Source organism: Salvelinus namaycush, unplaced genomic scaffold, assembly GCF_016432855.1.
Source record: "Salvelinus namaycush isolate Seneca unplaced genomic scaffold, SaNama_1.0 Scaffold2489, whole genome shotgun sequence".
NCBI classification, from domain to species: domain Eukaryota; kingdom Metazoa; phylum Chordata; class Actinopteri; order Salmoniformes; family Salmonidae; genus Salvelinus; species Salvelinus namaycush.
In genome coordinates, this window is record NW_024059329.1 from 1 (window position 1) to 20,835 (window position 20,835).

At 38.8% G+C, this 20,835-nt stretch overlaps 9 non-coding genes across 9 annotated transcripts; all 9 read right to left on the minus strand.

The window, feature by feature from the left end:
- Nucleotides 1-1,225: 1,225 nt before the first annotated feature.
- On the minus strand, nucleotides 1,226-1,390 carry LOC120039034. The gene has a single exon (XR_005475260.1). It is a non-coding gene; the product is annotated as a U1 spliceosomal RNA (small nuclear RNA).
- A 718-nt stretch (nucleotides 1,391-2,108) lies between these two features.
- Nucleotides 2,109-2,227, minus strand: LOC120039031. The gene has a single exon (XR_005475258.1). It is a non-coding gene; the product is annotated as a 5S ribosomal RNA (ribosomal RNA).
- Nucleotides 2,228-2,894: 667 nt separating this feature from the next.
- On the minus strand, nucleotides 2,895-3,059 carry LOC120039035. Its single transcript, XR_005475261.1, has one exon. It is a non-coding gene; the product is annotated as a U1 spliceosomal RNA (small nuclear RNA).
- Nucleotides 3,060-3,781: 722 nt separating this feature from the next.
- On the minus strand, nucleotides 3,782-3,900 carry LOC120039040. Its single transcript, XR_005475266.1, has one exon. It is a non-coding gene; the product is annotated as a 5S ribosomal RNA (ribosomal RNA).
- A 667-nt stretch (nucleotides 3,901-4,567) lies between these two features.
- Nucleotides 4,568-4,732, minus strand: LOC120039036. The gene has a single exon (XR_005475262.1). It is a non-coding gene; the product is annotated as a U1 spliceosomal RNA (small nuclear RNA).
- Nucleotides 4,733-11,710: 6,978 nt separating this feature from the next.
- On the minus strand, nucleotides 11,711-11,875 carry LOC120039037. The gene has a single exon (XR_005475263.1). It is a non-coding gene; the product is annotated as a U1 spliceosomal RNA (small nuclear RNA).
- Nucleotides 11,876-18,853: 6,978 nt separating this feature from the next.
- On the minus strand, nucleotides 18,854-19,018 carry LOC120039038. The gene has a single exon (XR_005475264.1). It is a non-coding gene; the product is annotated as a U1 spliceosomal RNA (small nuclear RNA).
- Nucleotides 19,019-19,736: 718 nt separating this feature from the next.
- On the minus strand, nucleotides 19,737-19,855 carry LOC120039043. Its single transcript, XR_005475269.1, has one exon. It is a non-coding gene; the product is annotated as a 5S ribosomal RNA (ribosomal RNA).
- A 668-nt stretch (nucleotides 19,856-20,523) lies between these two features.
- LOC120039039 lies at nucleotides 20,524-20,688 on the minus strand. The gene has a single exon (XR_005475265.1). It is a non-coding gene; the product is annotated as a U1 spliceosomal RNA (small nuclear RNA).
- Nucleotides 20,689-20,835: the final 147 nt, after the last annotated feature.

Below are 20,835 nucleotides of genomic sequence, written 5' to 3' on the forward strand. Positions count from 1 at the left end.
CACATTAATATCTCTCGCCAGAATCTTTGTATCCTTTATTCTTAATCCATCCATTAGACGTTCTTTTCCTTTTTCATTTCTCATCGTAATTTCGTACTTCTTCTCCCCTTTCATTCGGCATCCCACCACCTCTCCACACACCTCCTTAATTGCTCTTAGTAGTTCCATTGTCGTCACCTTGTCTTCTCCTTCCAACTCAATTGCCACCGTGTATTCCTTGCCATATTTCATTTCTTCTTTATCTTCATTTTTCTTCCGTTGCGCCTTTTCGTTGTCTTTGTCCATTCCGTTTGTCTTTTCCATGTTGTCCGTCATAGTAAAAAAATGAATCCAAAAAACTCTCCCCCAAGCAGAAAAACTGCAAGGGGGAAGACTAACCAAACTTAAAACTATTCAACTGAAGAAAATAATAAATTATATTGCAAAAACCAATTAATTAACAAAAATAGCTCTCGAGCAAACACTCTCCAGCAAACACTCACTCACAGCTCAGACACTCGCACCTGTCGTCACTTCTCCAATCAGGAAATGCGCATTCAGGCTGGTATGGCCGTAAGCAAATGACTAACTCTTGGTACACCATATAAAGTCAAAGTGAGTCTGATAAACAGACATTTTCACCAATTAGATAAGCAGCCTGAACTTTGGGTCACTCAGTAAGTGGAAGAAATTACATATACTGTAGCCATCACTTTTTAGCACAGATAGTTGGATGAAATACAAACCAACCTTGCTAACATTTCAAAGCGAGGGCACATATTTCAGCCTTGTGGGAAAAAACGGACAAATACAATGACTTCTGACAAATACATCATTAGCAACAGTTTCCCATGCAGCTATCCTACTAGCCAGAATAAATACACAAAATCTCTGAATGTTGAAAACCTATTGCATTGTTCTGTGTCAAGGAGGAGCGCATGTATGGACAATTTCATATTGTAAGCGCATGGGCGTATGACACATCATGACCATGGGGGTTAGAGCGGCTTCTCAACTATCTCTTGATTGAAGTACCAGCGTGGCATAAATACCATGCTGCATTTCGCAACATGATGTTTCCACAAAATGTCAACAATGTTTGGCTACAAACAAATGTTTCTACCTTTCAATTGGTCCACAAAGTGTCTTTCACAACTGACTTCAAAGATCTCCATAAGCACGGGCAATTGGCTCAAGTCATCCTCAAGCTTGCCGCCAAGCAACGGTTTGTCATTAAACAAGACATCAGGGGAGAGCGCGGACGCAGTCCCCCACTACCATAAATTATGCAATCGAGATTTCCACATTTGGGAAATTCACAGGGGTCAGCATAGCTGGCGTGCAATGGCTAAGCCTCGCCCTGGGTGAACCGCCTTTCTTGATCACGGTATCTCCCTTGCCAGGTAAGTATGAGTTATAGTCATCGGTGGAGGGCAAGTGTCTCCAGTGCCAACATTTTCGGCTAATGGTAACCACTTTGTGTTCCGATAATATCACATCACATCGACCTGCGTTAAATGCCGTTTAGGAATGCACTTGCAGACAGAGTGGTGAAAAAGTAGTTCATTTTGTTTACTAGATTATATCAGTGAACCACTAGATTCCCATCATGCAACACTGTAGAAAAATCACCAATGACTTTTTAATATCTTAACCTGTCTGATATCACAAATGTATGCGATATGACGAAATAAAATCACATTCAGACACACACACACACACACACACAGACAAATGCATGAAAGCAATTGATTTATTATCGATAACATCTCACATTCTCTTGTACTTTTGATTTACGCCGTAAAAGAAGGGTTGTAATTCCACCATGGAAAACACAGGGCCATCAGACACCAGTCCAGTTCCACTCCTCACCAGCATTATTTCCTTTGATCATTTGAACAGGGCGAGGGAGCACAAAGCACACACAAGCTGCATTCAGTAACAATATTCTTATTTGTCTTATGCATAAAAGGCAGTTGCTCCCTGACAACACAAGGAACTTTGATTGTATTAAAAGGGCAGGGGAGACTAGCCCATAGAAGCGGCATTTAGTCAATTCAGCATCAAATGCTTACTACAAGGCAGTGTTGCTGATGAAATAATGCCAGAGCACACCCTAGTGGACAAAATGCTTACAGCACCTGGTATTCCCAGGCAGTCTCCCATCCAAGTACTAACCAGGCCCAACCCTGCTTAGCTTCCGAGATCAGACGAGATCGGGCGTATCCAGGCTGGTATGGCCGTAAGCAAATGACTAACTCTTGGTACACCATATAAAGTCAAAGTGAGTCTGATAAACAGACATTTTCACCAATTAGATAAGCAGCCTGAACTTTGGGTCACTCAGTAAGTGGAAGAAATTACATATACTGTAGCCATCACTTTTTAGCACAGATAGTTGGATGAAATACAAACCAACCTTGCTAACATTTCAAAGCGAGGGCACATATTTCAGCCTTGTGGGAAAAAACGGACAAATACAATGACTTCTGACAAATACATCATTAGCAACAGTTTCCCATGCAGCTATCCTACTAGCCAGAATAAATACACAAAATCTCTGAATGTTGAAAACCTATTGCATTGTTCTGTGTCAAGGAGGAGCGCATGTATGGACAATTTCATATTGTAAGCGCATGGGCGTATGACACATCATGACCATGGGGGTTAGAGCGGCTTCTCAACTATCTCTTGATTGAAGTACCAGCGTGGCATAAATACCATGCTGCATTTCGCAACATGATGTTTCCACAAAATGTCAACAATGTTTGGCTACAAACAAATGTTTCTACCTTTCAATTGGTCCACAAAGTGTCTTTCACAACTGACTTCAAAGATCTCCATAAGCACGGGCAATTGGCTCAAGTCATCCTCAAGCTTGCCGCCAAGCAACGGTTTGTCATTAAACAAGACATCAGGGGAGAGCGCGGACGCAGTCCCCCACTACCATAAATTATGCAATCGAGATTTCCACATTTGGGAAATTCACAGGGGTCAGCATAGCTGGCGTGCAATGGCTAAGCCTCGCCCTGGGTGAACCGCCTTTCTTGATCACGGTATCTCCCTTGCCAGGTAAGTATGAGTTATAGTCATCGGTGGAGGGCAAGTGTCTCCAGTGCCAACATTTTCGGCTAATGGTAACCACTTTGTGTTCCGATAATATCACATCACATCGACCTGCGTTAAATGCCGTTTAGGAATGCACTTGCAGACAGAGTGGTGAAAAAGTAGTTCATTTTGTTTACTAGATTATATCAGTGAACCACTAGATTCCCATCATGCAACACTGTAGAAAAATCACCAATGACTTTTTAATATCTTAACCTGTCTGATATCACAAATGTATGCGATATGACGAAATAAAATCACATTCAGACACACACACACACACACACACACACAGACAAATGCATGAAAGCAATTGATTTATTATCGATAACATCTCACATTCTCTTGTACTTTTGATTTACGCCGTAAAAGAAGGGTTGTAATTCCACCATGGAAAACACAGGGCCATCAGACACCAGTCCAGTTCCACTCCTCACCAGCATTATTTCCTTTGATCATTTGAACAGGGCGAGGGAGCACAAAGCACACACAAGCTGCATTCAGTAACAATATTCTTATTTGTCTTATGCATAAAAGGCAGTTGCTCCCTGACAACACAAGGAACTTTGATTGTATTAAAAGGGCAGGGGAGACTAGCCCATAGAAGCGGCATTTAGTCAATTCAGCATCAAATGCTTACTACAAGGCAGTGTTGCTGATGAAATAATGCCAGAGCACACCCTAGTGGACAAAATGCTTACAGCACCTGGTATTCCCAGGCAGTCTCCCATCCAAGTACTAACCAGGCCCAACCCTGCTTAGCTTCCGAGATCAGACGAGATCGGGCGTATCCAGGCTGGTATGGCCGTAAGCAAATGACTAACTCTTGGTACACCATATAAAGTCAAAGTGAGTCTGATAAACAGACATTTTCACCAATTAGATAAGCAGCCTGAACTTTGGGTCACTCAGTAAGTGGAAGAAATTACATATACTGTAGCCATCACTTTTTAGCACAGATAGTTGGATGAAATACAAACCAACCTTGCTAACATTTCAAAGCGAGGGCACATATTTCAGCCTTGTGGGAAAAAACGGACAAATACAATGACTTCTGACAAATACATCATTAGCAACAGTTTCCCATGCAGCTATCCTACTAGCCAGAATAAATACACAAAATCTCTGAATGTTGAAAACCTATTGCATTGTTCTGTGTCAAGGAGGAGCGCATGTATGGACAATTTCATATTGTAAGCGCATGGGCGTATGACACATCATGACCATGGGGGTTAGAGCGGCTTCTCAACTATCTCTTGATTGAAGTACCAGCGTGGCATAAATACCATGCTGCATTTCGCAACATGATGTTTCCACAAAATGTCAACAATGTTTGGCTACAAACAAATGTTTCTACCTTTCAATTGGTCCACAAAGTGTCTTTCACAACTGACTTCAAAGATCTCCATAAGCACGGGCAATTGGCTCAAGTCATCCTCAAGCTTGCCGCCAAGCAACGGTTTGTCATTAAACAAGACATCAGGGGAGAGCGCGGACGCAGTCCCCCACTACCATAAATTATGCAATCGAGATTTCCACATTTGGGAAATTCACAGGGGTCAGCATAGCTGGCGTGCAATGGCTAAGCCTCGCCCTGGGTGAACCGCCTTTCTTGATCACGGTATCTCCCTTGCCAGGTAAGTATGAGTTATAGTCATCGGTGGAGGGCAAGTGTCTCCAGTGCCAACATTTTCGGCTAATGGTAACCACTTTGTGTTCCGATAATATCACATCACATCGACCTGCGTTAAATGCCGTTTAGGAATGCACTTGCAGACAGAGTGGTGAAAAAGTAGTTCATTTTGTTTACTAGATTATATCAGTGAACCACTAGATTCCCATCATGCAACACTGTAGAAAAATCACCAATGACTTTTTAATATCTTAACCTGTCTGATATCACAAATGTATGCGATATGACGAAATAAAATCACATTCAGACACACACACACACACACACACACAGACAAATGCATGAAAGCAATTGATTTATTATCGATAACATCTCACATTCTCTTGTACTTTTGATTTACGCCGTAAAAGAAGGGTTGTAATTCCACCATGGAAAACACAGGGCCATCAGACACCAGTCCAGTTCCACTCCTCACCAGCATTATTTCCTTTGATCATTTGAACAGGGCGAGGGAGCACAAAGCACACACAAGCTGCATTCAGTAACAATATTCTTATTTGTCTTATGCATAAAAGGCAGTTGCTCCCTGACAACACAAGGAACTTTGATTGTATTAAAAGGGCAGGGGAGACTAGCCCATAGAAGCGGCATTTAGTCAATTCAGCATCAAATGCTTACTACAAGGCAGTGTTGCTGATGAAATAATGCCAGAGCACACCCTAGTGGACAAAATGCTTACAGCACCTGGTATTCCCAGGCAGTCTCCCATCCAAGTACTAACCAGGCCCAACCCTGCTTAGCTTCCGAGATCAGACGAGATCGGGCGTATCTTTTTTTTTTTTTCTTTTATTATGAAGAAACACATAACATTTACAACATTCAATCAACAATCAAAAGGTTGAACAATTCATCCTTTTACAAAATCAAAAAAAGAAAAGAAAATAAAACCTATTAGAAACACAATCATCCACCAAAACCAATTAATAATTAAAAACAAGTTTTCCATTCGACTCAATTTCAATAAAATTGCTCCCCCACACAAACAATTTTTCAAAATTACATCCACCATATTTATATATTACTTCTATATCTTTCTCTAACATACTTCTAAATAAAACCTCTACACTCACAATTTTCCCTTCATAATGTCCCAAATTCCTTCTTAGTCTTACAGCGTATCTGGCATGACTAAGAACAAAATTCATCAAATTAAAATTAATAACTTTGCTTTTCCCAGTTAAACCAAAAAGAAACAACCTCCTCCACTCAACCCCAGCAACAATCTCTTCTCCCCACTGTTGTACTAAAATCCCCTTTAAAAACTTATGAAACTCATCTAATCTACTACATTCAACAAAAAAGTGCATAAAATTTTCCACCCCCGTACCACAAATATCACATTCTCTTTTAATATCTCTATTTATTTGATGTAAAACCACGTTCGTAAAAATTCTATTATGTTTCATTTTAAAATCATTGTCTTCACATTCTATAGAATTATATTTTACATTTACATTCTTCCATATTGATTTTACATCTATATTTGCAAACACCCTAGACCACACTTTTTCCGAAGCAGGAGTTTTTATCTCTCTTAAAATACATTTTTCATAAACTTTTTTAACTTTCAAACCTGACAAATCATGCTTCTTCCCATTACCTTCATAATATAAAACCGGTAAACCCCTAGCTCTTGTTGCCACCTCTTTATTTATTAAAACACCCCACTCCCCAGGAAGACATCCTAATATTCTCTTATACATGTTCTCCACAGTAGTTCTACTTATTTCATCATTTTCTTCAACCACATTATCAAATATTGCCTGACTTGGAAGGAACCCCGGAATTACCTCATATAAGATGTCCCCAATCTGTCTCATCCCAGCCCTCATAAAATATTTACAAAACAACATCTTATTATTATACTGTATCTTGGGATTTAAAAAAATTGGCTGATTTAAAATATTGTCTAAAATGGTACACTCATAATAAATATTTGGTAAAAACTCCCCCCAAGCCTCAAACACTTCTCTATAAAACAAAGGTATATTACCTAACATTTCCTTTTTCATACACATCAATAAACCATTGTCCCCCATCCTCCCAACCTCCTGCAAATACTCCTTAAAAAATCTTTTCCATCCATAATCTAATTCCCCATATAAATATTTACGTACCATTTTGACTCTAATTGCTGTTTTCCTCACATTTAAATCCACCAACTTCAAGCCCCCCTCCTCATAACCTGCAATCAAAGTTTTAAAAGCTATTTTCACCCCCTTCCCTTCCCATAAAAAATCAACTACAATTTTATTCATTTCAGATAAAACCCATTCTGGCATATCCAAAACATTCATTACATAAATAAAAATTGACATCAACAATGAATTTATGACAATTACTTTCCCTTTTAATTTCAAAGACCTCCCCCTCCACATATTTACCACCTTCCTAACTTTGTTTATAACCCCACTCCATGTCATATCCCTAGCTTCCTGTTCCTTCACCCCTAAAAACACACCTAACACCTTAAAATAATCATTTACCATTTTAAAAGGAAAAATCTCCTCATTAATCTTCCCAACATACATTATTACTGACTTCTCCATATTCACTTTTGCTCCTGAGGCTTTCTCATATACTTTAAAACACTCCATCACCCTTTTAACACTTTCCTCATCTCTAACTGTTATTGTGGTATCGTCTGCATATTGATGAATTAAACTAAAACCTCCTTGCGGAGTCTCTACACAATTTATAAAATGATCTTTTTTAAGGTATGCCGCTAAGGGTTCTACCGATAAAACATACAGTAATGCTGATAAAGGGCACCCCTGTCTCACTGATCTCTCAAGAATAAAAGAATCTGTTAAAACCCCATTACATTTTACCCTACTTTTTGCCTTTCTATATAATAATTTTATCCATCCTATTATTCTATTTCCAAACCCATATTTTTCCAGTACCCTAAACATAAAATCATGTTCCACCCTGTCAAAAGCTTTATTAAAATCTATACTTAAAACAATTCCCCCTCTCTTATCGCTATTCATTTTATTTATCACATCTCTAAGTGTAATGATGGTATCAGCTATGTCTCTTCCAGGCACACTATAATTTTGTGTAGGTGCTATAATATCATTTAAAACCATCTTCATCCTATTCGCCAATATCTTAGCTAAAATCTTATAATCTGAATTTAATAAACTAATTGGCCTATAATTTTCTAATTTCATTTTGCTCCCCTTATTTTTATATAAAACCGATATCAGTCCTGTCACCATGGAGTCTGAAACAGTATTATTATCTTCCATATATTGATACACTTCCATTAAAATCGGTGCTAAAAAACTTTCATACATTTTGTAAAACTCTGCAATTAGTCCATCTACTCCAGGACTTTTATTTATTTGTAATCCCTTAATTGCATCTTTCACTTCATCCACTGTTATCTTCCTATCACATATTTGCTTTTCCTCAACACCAATTTGCACATCCACACTACCTAAAATCTCCTTTACACACTCTTCATCCACCTCCCCTTTCTTAAATAAATCCTTATAAAAATTCTGTACAGTTTCTAATATCTCAACATAATCATTTACCACTTCACCCTTTACATTTTCTATCTCACTAATATATGATTTCGTCTGTTTAGTTTTCTCTAAACCAAGAAAAAAAGACGTACATTTCTCCCCTTCTAAAACATACTTTGCCCTACTTCTAATAGATGCCCCCTTACATTTATCTATTTCACATTTGCTCAATTGTGCCTTTAAATCTAAAAACCTTTCAATATTATAAATAGGATCAATATCACATTTCCTCATTTCTTCATTCAATTTTGCTCTTAAATAATTTTCTTCTCTTGTCATCCTACTCCTTTTCTTCCTTGCATATCTAATACTAAAATCTTTTATTTTTTTCTTAACATTTTCCCACCACTGGCACTTATCATTCCCTTTTTGCTTATCCTCCATTTCATGTTCTATCAAAGATTTAAGTTGTATTCCATATTCCTCATCACCTAGATACCTTGCATTCATACACCACACTCCCCCCCCTTTCCCCTCCCTATCTAACCCCACCGAAAATGTTAACCCAGCATGATCACTAAAAGTTGTAAAAATATACTTAATATCCTTCATAAAATTCCTTAACCCTTCATTTACTAAAACCAGATCTATCCGTGTCTGTTTCAACTCCCCTAAAACCACCTGCCTTCTAGAAAATTCTCTCTTGTACGGATTCTCATCCCTCCATATATCAATCATTCCTTTTTCTATCATCATCTTCTTTAAAACCCCCCTAGATACATCACTTCTAAAAATAGCTCCTCTTGTCATATCCAGTCTATCCATTTTAACATTAAAATCCCCAACTACAATACAGTTTCCCTCACACCATTTTCCTATTTCTAAAAATAAATCTTTGCGCTCTATTTCAGTATTAGGCGCATAAATATTTATAATTCTAAAAACCCTACTCATATATTCAAAATCTACAATTAAAATCCTCCCATTATTATCATTATATATCTGTTTCACATTATCCACCACATCCTTCCTCAATAAAATAGCAACCCCACTTGAATTCCCCCTGCCATTGTTAACAAAAATAAAATCTCTCCATATTTTTTTTACTTCTAAAATACATACATTGTCCCAATGTGTTTCTTGCAGGCATAAAATATCCGAATTCTTCATTTTAACTATTCTTTGAAATTTTTCCATTGTTCTTAAACCATTCGCATTGATTGACATACAATTAACCATTCCAATAAATAATAATAAGAAAATATATTTTCTCATTTTCCTCTACCTTTTGTCATGTTTTCTTCCTTTTTCGTCCTTTTTCACCTCCAACGCCACTTTCCTCTTCCTGTAGCTTACCCTTGCTCTATCAATCTTTTCCATGTCTTCTGAATCTGAAATTGCCTCTAAATCCATCTCTTCCAACCAACTCGAATTCTTCTTTCCTGTGCCTGTTGTGCTGCTTGTATCCATTTGCGTCTCCTGTATAGTTGTCAGCATCCCACTCCCCTCCACTTCACCTCCTTCCGAAGCACCCACATAGCCCGAGGCCCCCCCCAAAAACTGTGAGTCCCCAGTGCCTCCACCCATCCCACTCCCGTCCTCCTCCTGAAAACTCCCTCTTCTTATCTCTGAATCCATACTGCCTCCTATTTCCTCCGTCTTCTGTTCCATCTTTTCCCCTCTTCTTTTCTCCGTCTCTCCTCCCTCCACCACGTCTTCTCCTCCATCGTCTTCTTCTACTCGGGGTGATACATCAGCCTCCACAAAAAGATCCTGGCTCCCCTCCTCATTCACAACCTCTCCACATTTGCACTCGTCAGCTCTCATGCGACATCCTTCGCAAAATGCCCTTTCCTTTCCACCTACACATTCTCTTGCATAATGCCCTTGCTTCCCGCACTTATAACATTTAAATTCAGGGCAGTCCTTCACAATATGCCCAGGCTGAATACAAAGCCTACAAACTCTGACCTGCTTATCATGCATGACTCTAAAGTACTCTCCACCTTCAAGCGTATCAAACTTTGTAGAGTACGGCAGTGATTTCACAGTATCAGTGAATTTGACTTTGCAGTATCTCGTGCCATCTGCTATATCCGTGCCTGGCCAAACTCTCCTCCTGATTTCAGAGACTGCTGATACACCCCAGCTACATAGCTTGCCCAATATAGCACTGTCTTCCATGTATACAGGCAGATTCATGAACGACACCACCACTTCCTTCACATTAATATCTCTCGCCAGTATCTTGGTGTCCTTTATTCGTATTCCATCCATTAGCCGTTCTTTTCCTTTTTCATTCCTCATCGTAACTTCATACTTCTTTTCTCCTTTCATTCGGCATCCCACCACCTCTCCACACACCTCCTTAATTGCTCTTAGTAGTTCCATTGTCGTCACTTTGTCTTCTCCTTCCAACTCAATTGCCACCGTGTATTCTTTTCCATATTTCATTCCTTCTTTATCTTCATTTTTCTTCCGTTGCGCATTTTCGTTGTCCTTTTCCATTCCGTTTGTCGTTGCCATGTTGTCCGTCATAATATATCAAAAAATGGGTCCAAAAAAGGCTCTCCCCCAAGCAGAAAACCTGCAAGGGGGAAGACTAACCAAACTTTAAACTATTCAACTGAAGAAAATAATAAATTATATTGCAAAAACCAATTAATTAACAAAAATAGCTCTCGAGCAAACACTCTCCAGCAAACACTCACTCACAGCTCAGACACTCGCACCTGTCGTCACTTCTCCAATCAGGATGGGCGTATTCAGGCTGGTATGGCCGTAAGCGAATGACTAACTCTTGGTACACCATATAAAGTCAAAGTGAGTCTGATAAACAGACATTTTCACCAATTAGATAAGCAGCCTGAACTTTGGGTCACTCAGTAAGTGGAAGAAATTACATATACTGTAGCCATCACTTTTTAGCACAGATAGTTGGATGAAATACAAACCAACCTTGCTAACATTTCAAAGCGAGGGCACATATTTCAGCCTTGTGGGAAAAAACGGACAAATACAATGACTTCTGACAAATACATCATTAGCAACAGTTTCCCATGCAGCTATCCTACTAGCCAGAATAAATACACAAAATCTCTGAATGTTGAAAACCTATTGCATTGTTCTGTGTCAAGGAGGAGCGCATGTATGGACAATTTCATATTGTAAGCGCATGGGCGTATGACACATCATGACCATGGGGGTTAGAGCGGCTTCTCAACTATCTCTTGATTGAAGTACCAGCGTGGCATAAATACCATGCTGCATTTCGCAACATGATGTTTCCACAAAATGTCAACAATGTTTGGCTACAAACAAATGTTTCTACCTTTCAATTGGTCCACAAAGTGTCTTTCACAACTGACTTCAAAGATCTCCATAAGCACGGGCAATTGGCTCAAGTCATCCTCAAGCTTGCCGCCAAGCAACGGTTTGTCATTAAACAAGACATCAGGGGAGAGCGCGGACGCAGTCCCCCACTACCATAAATTATGCAATCGAGATTTCCACATTTGGGAAATTCACAGGGGTCAGCATAGCTGGCGTGCAATGGCTAAGCCTCGCCCTGGGTGAACCGCCTTTCTTGATCACGGTATCTCCCTTGCCAGGTAAGTATGAGTTATACGTCATCGGTGGAGGGCAAGTGTCTCCAGTGCCAACATTTTCGGCTAATGGTAACCACTTTGTGTTCCGATAATATCACATCACATCGACCTGCGTTAAATGCCGTTTAGGAATGCACTTGCAGACAGAGTGGTGAAAAAGTAGTTCATTTTGTTTACTAGATTATATCAGTGAACCACTAGATTCCCATCATGCAACACTGTAGAAAAATCACCAATGACTTTTTAATATCTTAACCTGTCTGATATCACAAATGTATGCGATATGACGAAATAAAATCACATTCAGACACACACACACACACACACACAGACAAATGCATGAAAGCAATTGATTTATTATCGATAACATCTCACATTCTCTTGTACTTTTGATTTACGCCGTAAAAGAAGGGTTGTAATTCCACCATGGAAAACACAGGGCCATCAGACACCAGTCCAGTTCCACTCCTCACCAGCATTATTTCCTTTGATCATTTGAACAGGGCGAGGGAGCACAAAGCACACACAAGCTGCATTCAGTAACAATATTCTTATTTGTCTTATGCATAAAAGGCAGTTGCTCCCTGACAACACAAGGAACTTTGATTGTATTAAAAGGGCAGGGGAGACTAGCCCATAGAAGCGGCATTTAGTCAATTCAGCATCAAATGCTTACTACAAGGCAGTGTTGCTGATGAAATAATGCCAGAGCACACCCTAGTGGACAAAATGCTTACAGCACCTGGTATTCCCAGGCAGTCTCCCATCCAAGTACTAACCAGGCCCAACCCTGCTTAGCTTCCGAGATCAGACGAGATCGGGCGTATCTTTTTTTTTTTTTCTTTTATTATGAAGAAACACATAACATTTACAACATTCAATCAACAATCAAAAGGTTGAACAATTCATCCTTTTACAAAATCAAAAAAAGAAAAGAAAATAAAACCTATTAGAAACACAATCATCCACCAAAACCAATTAATAATTAAAAACAAGTTTTCCATTCGACCCAATTTCAATAAAATTGCTCCCCCACACAAACAATTTTTCAAAATTACATCCACCATATTTATATATTACTTCTATATCTTTCTCTAACATACTTCTAAATAAAACCTCTACACTCACAATTTTCCCTTCATAATGTCCCAAATTCCTTCTTAGTCTTACAGCGTATCTGGCATGACTAAGAACAAAATTCATCAAATTAAAATTAATAACTTTGCTTTTCCCAGTTAAACCAAAAAGAAACAACCTCCTCCACTCAACCCCAGCAACAATCTCTTCTCCCCACTGTTGTACTAAAATCCCCTTTAAAAACTTATGAAACTCATCTAATCTACTACATTCAACAAAAAAGTGCATAAAATTTTCCACCCCCGTACCACAAATATCACATTCTCTTTTAATATCTCTATTTATTTGATGTAAAACCACGTTCGTAAAAATTCTATTATGTTTCATTTTAAAATCATTGTCTTCACATTCTATAGAATTATATTTTACATTTACATTCTTCCATATTGATTTTACATCTATATTTGCAAACACCCTAGACCACACTTTTTCCGAAGCAGGAGTTTTTATCTCTCTTAAAATACATTTTTCATAAACTTTTTTAACTTTCAAACCTGACAAATCATGCTTCTTCCCATTACCTTCATAATATAAAACCGGTAAACCCCTAGCTCTTGTTGCCACCTCTTTATTTATTAAAACACCCCACTCCCCAGGAAGACATCCTAATATTCTCTTATACATGTTCTCCACAGTAGTTCTACTTATTTCATCATTTTCTTCAACCACATTATCAAATATTGCCTGACTTGGAAGGAACCCCGGAATTACCTCATATAAGATGTCCCCAATCTGTCTCATCCCAGCCCTCATAAAATATTTACAAAACAACATCTTATTATTATACTGTATCTTGGGATTTAAAAAAATTGGCTGATTTAAAATATTGTCTAAAATGGTACACTCATAATAAATATTTGGTAAAAACTCCCCCCAAGCCTCAAACACTTCTCTATAAAACAAAGGTATATTACCTAACATTTCCTTTTTCATACACATCAATAAACCATTGTCCCCCATCCTCCCAACCTCCTGCAAATACTCCTTAAAAAATCTTTTCCATCCATAATCTAATTCCCCATATAAATATTTACGTACCATTTTGACTCTAATTGCTGTTTTCCTCACATTTAAATCCACCAACTTCAAGCCCCCCTCCTCATAACCTGCAATCAAAGTTTTAAAAGCTATTTTCACCCCCTTCCCTTCCCATAAAAAATCAACTACAATTTTATTCATTTCAGATAAAACCCATTCTGGCATATCCAAAACATTCATTACATAAATAAAAATTGACATCAACAATGAATTTATGACAATTACTTTCCCTTTTAATTTCAAAGACCTCCCCCTCCACATATTTACCACCTTCCTAACTTTGTTTATAACCCCACTCCATGTCATATCCCTAGCTTCCTGTTCCTTCACCCCTAAAAACACACCTAACACCTTAAAATAATCATTTACCATTTTAAAAGGAAAAATCTCCTCATTAATCTTCCCAACATACATTATTACTGACTTCTCCATATTCACTTTTGCTCCTGAGGCTTTCTCATATACTTTAAAACACTCCATCACCCTTTTAACACTTTCCTCATCTCTAACTGTTATTGTGGTATCGTCTGCATATTGATGAATTAAACTAAAACCTCCTTGCGGAGTCTCTACACAATTTATAAAATGATCTTTTTTAAGGTATGCCGCTAAGGGTTCTACCGATAAAACATACAGTAATGCTGATAAAGGGCACCCCTGTCTCACTGATCTCTCAAGAATAAAAGAATCTGTTAAAACCCCATTACATTTTACCCTACTTTTTGCCTTTCTATATAATAATTTTATCCATCCTATTATTCTATTTCCAAACCCATATTTTTCCAGTACCCTAAACATAAAATCATGTTCCACCCTGTCAAAAGCTTTATTAAAATCTATACTTAAAACAATTCCCCCTCTCTTATCGCTATTCATTTTATTTATCACATCTCTAAGTGTAATGATGGTATCAGCTATGTCTCTTCCAGGCACACTATAATTTTGTGTAGGTGCTATAATATCATTTAAAACCATCTTCATCCTATTCGCCAATATCTTAGCTAAAATCTTATAATCTGAATTTAATAAACTAATTGGCCTATAATTTTCTAATTTCATTTTGCTCCCCTTATTTTTATATAAAACCGATATCAGTCCTGTCACCATGGAGTCTGAAACAGTATTATTATCTTCCATATATTGATACACTTCCATTAAAATCGGTGCTAAAAAACTTTCATACATTTTGTAAAACTCTGCAATTAGTCCATCTACTCCAGGACTTTTATTTATTTGTAATCCCTTAATTGCATCTTTCACTTCATCCACTGTTATCTTCCTATCACATATTTGCTTTTCCTCAACACCAATTTGCACATCCACACTACCTAAAATCTCCTTTACACACTCTTCATCCACCTCCCCTTTCTTAAATAAATCCTTATAAAAATTCTGTACAGTTTCTAATATCTCAACATAATCATTTACCACTTCACCCTTTACATTTTCTATCTCACTAATATATGATTTCGTCTGTTTAGTTTTCTCTAAACCAAGAAAAAAAGACGTACATTTCTCCCCTTCTAAAACATACTTTGCCCTACTTCTAATAGATGCCCCCTTACATTTATCTATTTCACATTTGCTCAATTGTGCCTTTAAATCTAAAAACCTTTCAATATTATAAATAGGATCAATATCACATTTCCTCATTTCTTCATTCAATTTTGCTCTTAAATAATTTTCTTCTCTTGTCATCCTACTCCTTTTCTTCCTTGCATATCTAATACTAAAATCTTTTATTTTTTTCTTAACATTTTCCCACCACTGGCACTTATCATTCCCTTTTTGCTTATCCTCCATTTCATGTTCTATCAAAGATTTAAGTTGTATTCCATATTCCTCATCACCTAGATACCTTGCATTCATACACCACACTCCCCCCCCTTTCCCCTCCCTATCTAACCCCACCGAAAATGTTAACCCAGCATGATCACTAAAAGTTGTAAAAATATACTTAATATCCTTCATAAAATTCCTTAACCCTTCATTTACTAAAACCAGATCTATCCGTGTCTGTTTCAACTCCCCTAAAACCACCTGCCTTCTAGAAAATTCTCTCTTGTACGGATTCTCATCCCTCCATATATCAATCATTCCTTTTTCTATCATCATCTTCTTTAAAACCCCCCTAGATACATCACTTCTAAAAATAGCTCCTCTTGTCATATCCAGTCTATCCATTTTAACATTAAAATCCCCAACTACAATACAGTTTCCCTCACACCATTTTCCTATTTCTAAAAATAAATCTTTGCGCTCTATTTCAGTATTAGGCGCATAAATATTTATAATTCTAAAAACCCTACTCATATATTCAAAATCTACAATTAAAATCCTCCCATTATTATCATTATATATCTGTTTCACATTATCCACCACATCCTTCCTCAATAAAATAGCAACCCCACTTGAATTCCCCCTGCCATTGTTAACAAAAATAAAATCTCTCCATATTTTTTTTACTTCTAAAATACATACATTGTCCCAATGTGTTTCTTGCAGGCATAAAATATCCGAATTCTTCATTTTAACTATTCTTTGAAATTTTTCCATTGTTCTTAAACCATTCGCATTGATTGACATACAATTAACCATTCCAATAAATAATAATAAGAAAATATATTTTCTCATTTTCCTCTACCTTTTGTCATGTTTTCTTCCTTTTTCGTCCTTTTTCACCTCCAACGCCACTTTCCTCTTCCTGTAGCTTACCCTTGCTCTATCAATCTTTTCCATGTCTTCTGAATCTGAAATTGCCTCTAAATCCATCTCTTCCAACCAACTCGAATTCTTCTTTCCTGTGCCTGTTGTGCTGCTTGTATCCATTTGCGTCTCCTGTATAGTTGTCAGCATCCCACTCCCCTCCACTTCACCTCCTTCCGAAGCACCCACATAGCCCGAGGCCCCCCCCAAAAACTGTGAGTCCCCAGTGCCTCCACCCATCCCACTCCCGTCCTCCTCCTGAAAACTCCCTCTTCTTATCTCTGAATCCATACTGCCTCCTATTTCCTCCGTCTTCTGTTCCATCTTTTCCCCTCTTCTTTTCTCCGTCTCTCCTCCCTCCACCACGTCTTCTCCTCCATCGTCTTCTTCTACTCGGGGTGATACATCAGCCTCCACAAAAAGATCCTGGCTCCCCTCCTCATTCACAACCTCTCCACATTTGCACTCGTCAGCTCTCATGCGACATCCTTCGCAAAATGCCCTTTCCTTTCCACCTACACATTCTCTTGCATAATGCCCTTGCTTCCCGCACTTATAACATTTAAATTCAGGGCAGTCCTTCACAATATGCCCAGGCTGAATACAAAGCCTACAAACTCTGACCTGCTTATCATGCATGACTCTAAAGTACTCTCCACCTTCAAGCGTATCAAACTTTGTAGAGTACGGCAGTGATTTCACAGTATCAGTGAATTTGACTTTGCAGTATCTCGTGCCATCTGCTATATCCGTGCCTGGCCAAACTCTCCTCCTGATTTCAGAGACTGCTGATACACCCCAGCTACATAGCTTGCCCAATATAGCACTGTCTTCCATGTATACAGGCAGATTCATGAACGACACCACCACTTCCTTCACATTAATATCTCTCGCCAGTATCTTGGTGTCCTTTATTCGTATTCCATCCATTAGCCGTTCTTTTCCTTTTTCATTCCTCATCGTAACTTCATACTTCTTTTCTCCTTTCATTCGGCATCCCACCACCTCTCCACACACCTCCTTAATTGCTCTTAGTAGTTCCATTGTCGTCACTTTGTCTTCTCCTTCCAACTCAATTGCCACCGTGTATTCTTTTCCATATTTCATTCCTTCTTTATCTTCATTTTTCTTCCGTTGCGCATTTTCGTTGTCCTTTTCCATTCCGTTTGTCGTTGCCATGTTGTCCGTCATAATATATCAAAAAATGGGTCCAAAAAAGGCTCTCCCCCAAGCAGAAAACCTGCAAGGGGGAAGACTAACCAAACTTTAAACTATTCAACTGAAGAAAATAATAAATTATATTGCAAAAACCAATTAATTAACAAAAATAGCTCTCGAGCAAACACTCTCCAGCAAACACTCACTCACAGCTCAGACACTCGCACCTGTCGTCACTTCTCCAATCAGGATGGGCGTATTCAGGCTGGTATGGCCGTAAGCAAATGACTAACTCTTGGTACACCATATAAAGTCAAAGTGAGTCTGATAAACAGACATTTTCACCAATTAGATAAGCAGCCTGAACTTTGGGTCACTCAGTAAGTGGAAGAAATTACATATACTGTAGCCATCACTTTTTAGCACAGATAGTTGGATGAAATACAAACCAACCTTGCTAACATTTCAAAGCGAGGGCACATATTTCAGCCTTGTGGGAAAAAACGGACAAATACAATGACTTCTGACAAATACATCATTAGCAACAGTTTCCCATGCAGCTATCCTACTAGCCAGAATAAATACACAAAATCTCTGAATGTTGAAAACCTATTGCATTGTTCTGTGTCAAGGAGGAGCGCATGTATGGACAATTTCATATTGTAAGCGCATGGGCGTATGACACATCATGACCATGGGGGGTTAGAGCGGCTTCTCAACTATCTCTTGATTGAAGTACCAGCGTGGCATAAATACCATGCTGCATTTCGCAACATGATGTTTCCACAAAATGTCAACAATGTTTGGCTACAAACAAATGTTTCTACCTTTCAATTGGTCCACAAAGTGTCTTTCACAACTGACTTCAAAGATCTCCATAAGCACGGGCAATTGGCTCAAGTCATCCTCAAGCTTGCCGCCAAGCAACGGTTTGTCATTAAACAAGACATCAGGGGAGAGCGCGGACGCAGTCCCCCACTACCATAAATTATGCAATCGAGATTTCCACATTTGGGAAATTCACAGGGGTCAGCATAGCTGGCGTGCAATGGCTAAGCCTCGCCCTGGGTGAACCGCCTTTCTTGATCACGGTATCTCCCTTGCCAGGTAAGTATGAGTTATAGTCATCGGTGGAGGGCAAGTGTCTCCAGTGCCAACATTTTCGGCTAATGGTAACCACTTTGTGTTCCGATAATATCACATCACATCGACCTGCGTTAAATGCCGTTTAGGAATGCACTTGCAGACAGAGTGGTGAAAAAGTAGTTCATTTTGTTTACTAGATTATATCAGTGAACCACTAGATTCCCATCATGCAACACTGTAGAAAAATCACCAATGACTTTTTAATATCTTAACCTGTCTGATATCACAAATGTATGCGATATGACGAAATAAAATCACATTCAGACACACACACACACACACACACAGACAAATGCATGAAAGCAATTGATTTATTATCGATAACATCTCACATTCTCTTGTACTTTTGATTTACGCCGTAAAAGAAGGGTTGTAATTCCACCATGGAAAACACAGGGCCATCAGACACCAGTCCAGTTCCACTCCTCACCAGCATTATTTCCTTTGATCATTTGAACAGGGCGAGGGAGCACAAAGCACACACAAGCTGCATTCAGTAACAATATTCTTATTTGTCTTATGCATAAAAGGCAGTTGCTCCCTGACAACACAAGGAACTTTGATTGTATTAAAAGGGCAGGGGAGACTAGCCCATAGAAGCGGCATTTAGTCAATTCAGCATCAAATGCTTACTACAAGGCAGTGTTGCTGATGAAATAATGCCAGAGCACACCCTAGTGGACAAAATGCTTACAGCACCTGGTATTCCCAGGCAGTCTCCCATCCAAGTACTAACCAGGCCCAACCCTGCTTAGCTTCCGAGATCAGACGAGATCGGGCGTATCCAGGCTGGTATGGCCGTAAGCGAAATGACTAACTCTTGGTACACCATATAAAGTCAAAGTGAGTCTGATAAACAGACATTTTCACCAATTAGATAAGCAGCCTGAACTTTGGGTCACTCAGTAAGTGGAAGAAATTACATATACTGTAGCCATCACTTTTTAGCACAGATAGTTGGATGAAATACAAACCAACCTTGCTAACATTTCAAAGCGAGGGCACATATTTCAGCCTTGTGGGAAAAAACGGACAAATACAATGACTTCTGACAAATACATCATTAGCAACAGTTTCCCATGCAGCTATCCTACTAGCCAGAATAAATACACAAAATCTCTGAATGTTGAAAACCTATTGCATTGTTCTGTGTCAAGGAGGAGCGCATGTATGGACAATTTCATATTGTAAGCGCATGGGCGTATGACACATCATGACCATGGGGGTTAGAGCGGCTTCTCAACTATCTCTTGATTGAAGTACCAGCGTGGCATAAATACCATGCTGCATTTCGCAACATGATGTTTCCACAAAATGTCAACAATGTTTGGCTACAAACAAATGTTTCTACCTTTCAATTGGTCCACAAAGTGTCTTTCACAACTGACTTCAAAGATCTCCATAAGCACGGGCAATTGGCTCAAGTCATCCTCAAGCTTGCCGCCAAGCAACGGTTTGTCATTAAACAAGACATCAGGGGAGAGCGCGGACGCAGTCCCCCACTACCATAAATTATGCAATCGAGATTTCCACATTTGGGAAATTCACAGGGGTCAGCATAGCTGGCGTGCAATGGCTAAGCCTCGCCCTGGGTGAACCGCCTTTCTTGATCACGGTATCTCCCTTGCCAGGTAAGTATGAGTTATAGTCATCGGTGGAGGGCAAGTGTCTCCAGTGCCAACATTTTCGGCTAATGGTAACCACTTTGTGTTCCGATAATATCACATCACATCGACCTGCGTTAAATGCCGTTTAGGAATGCACTTGCAGACAGAGTGGTGAAAAA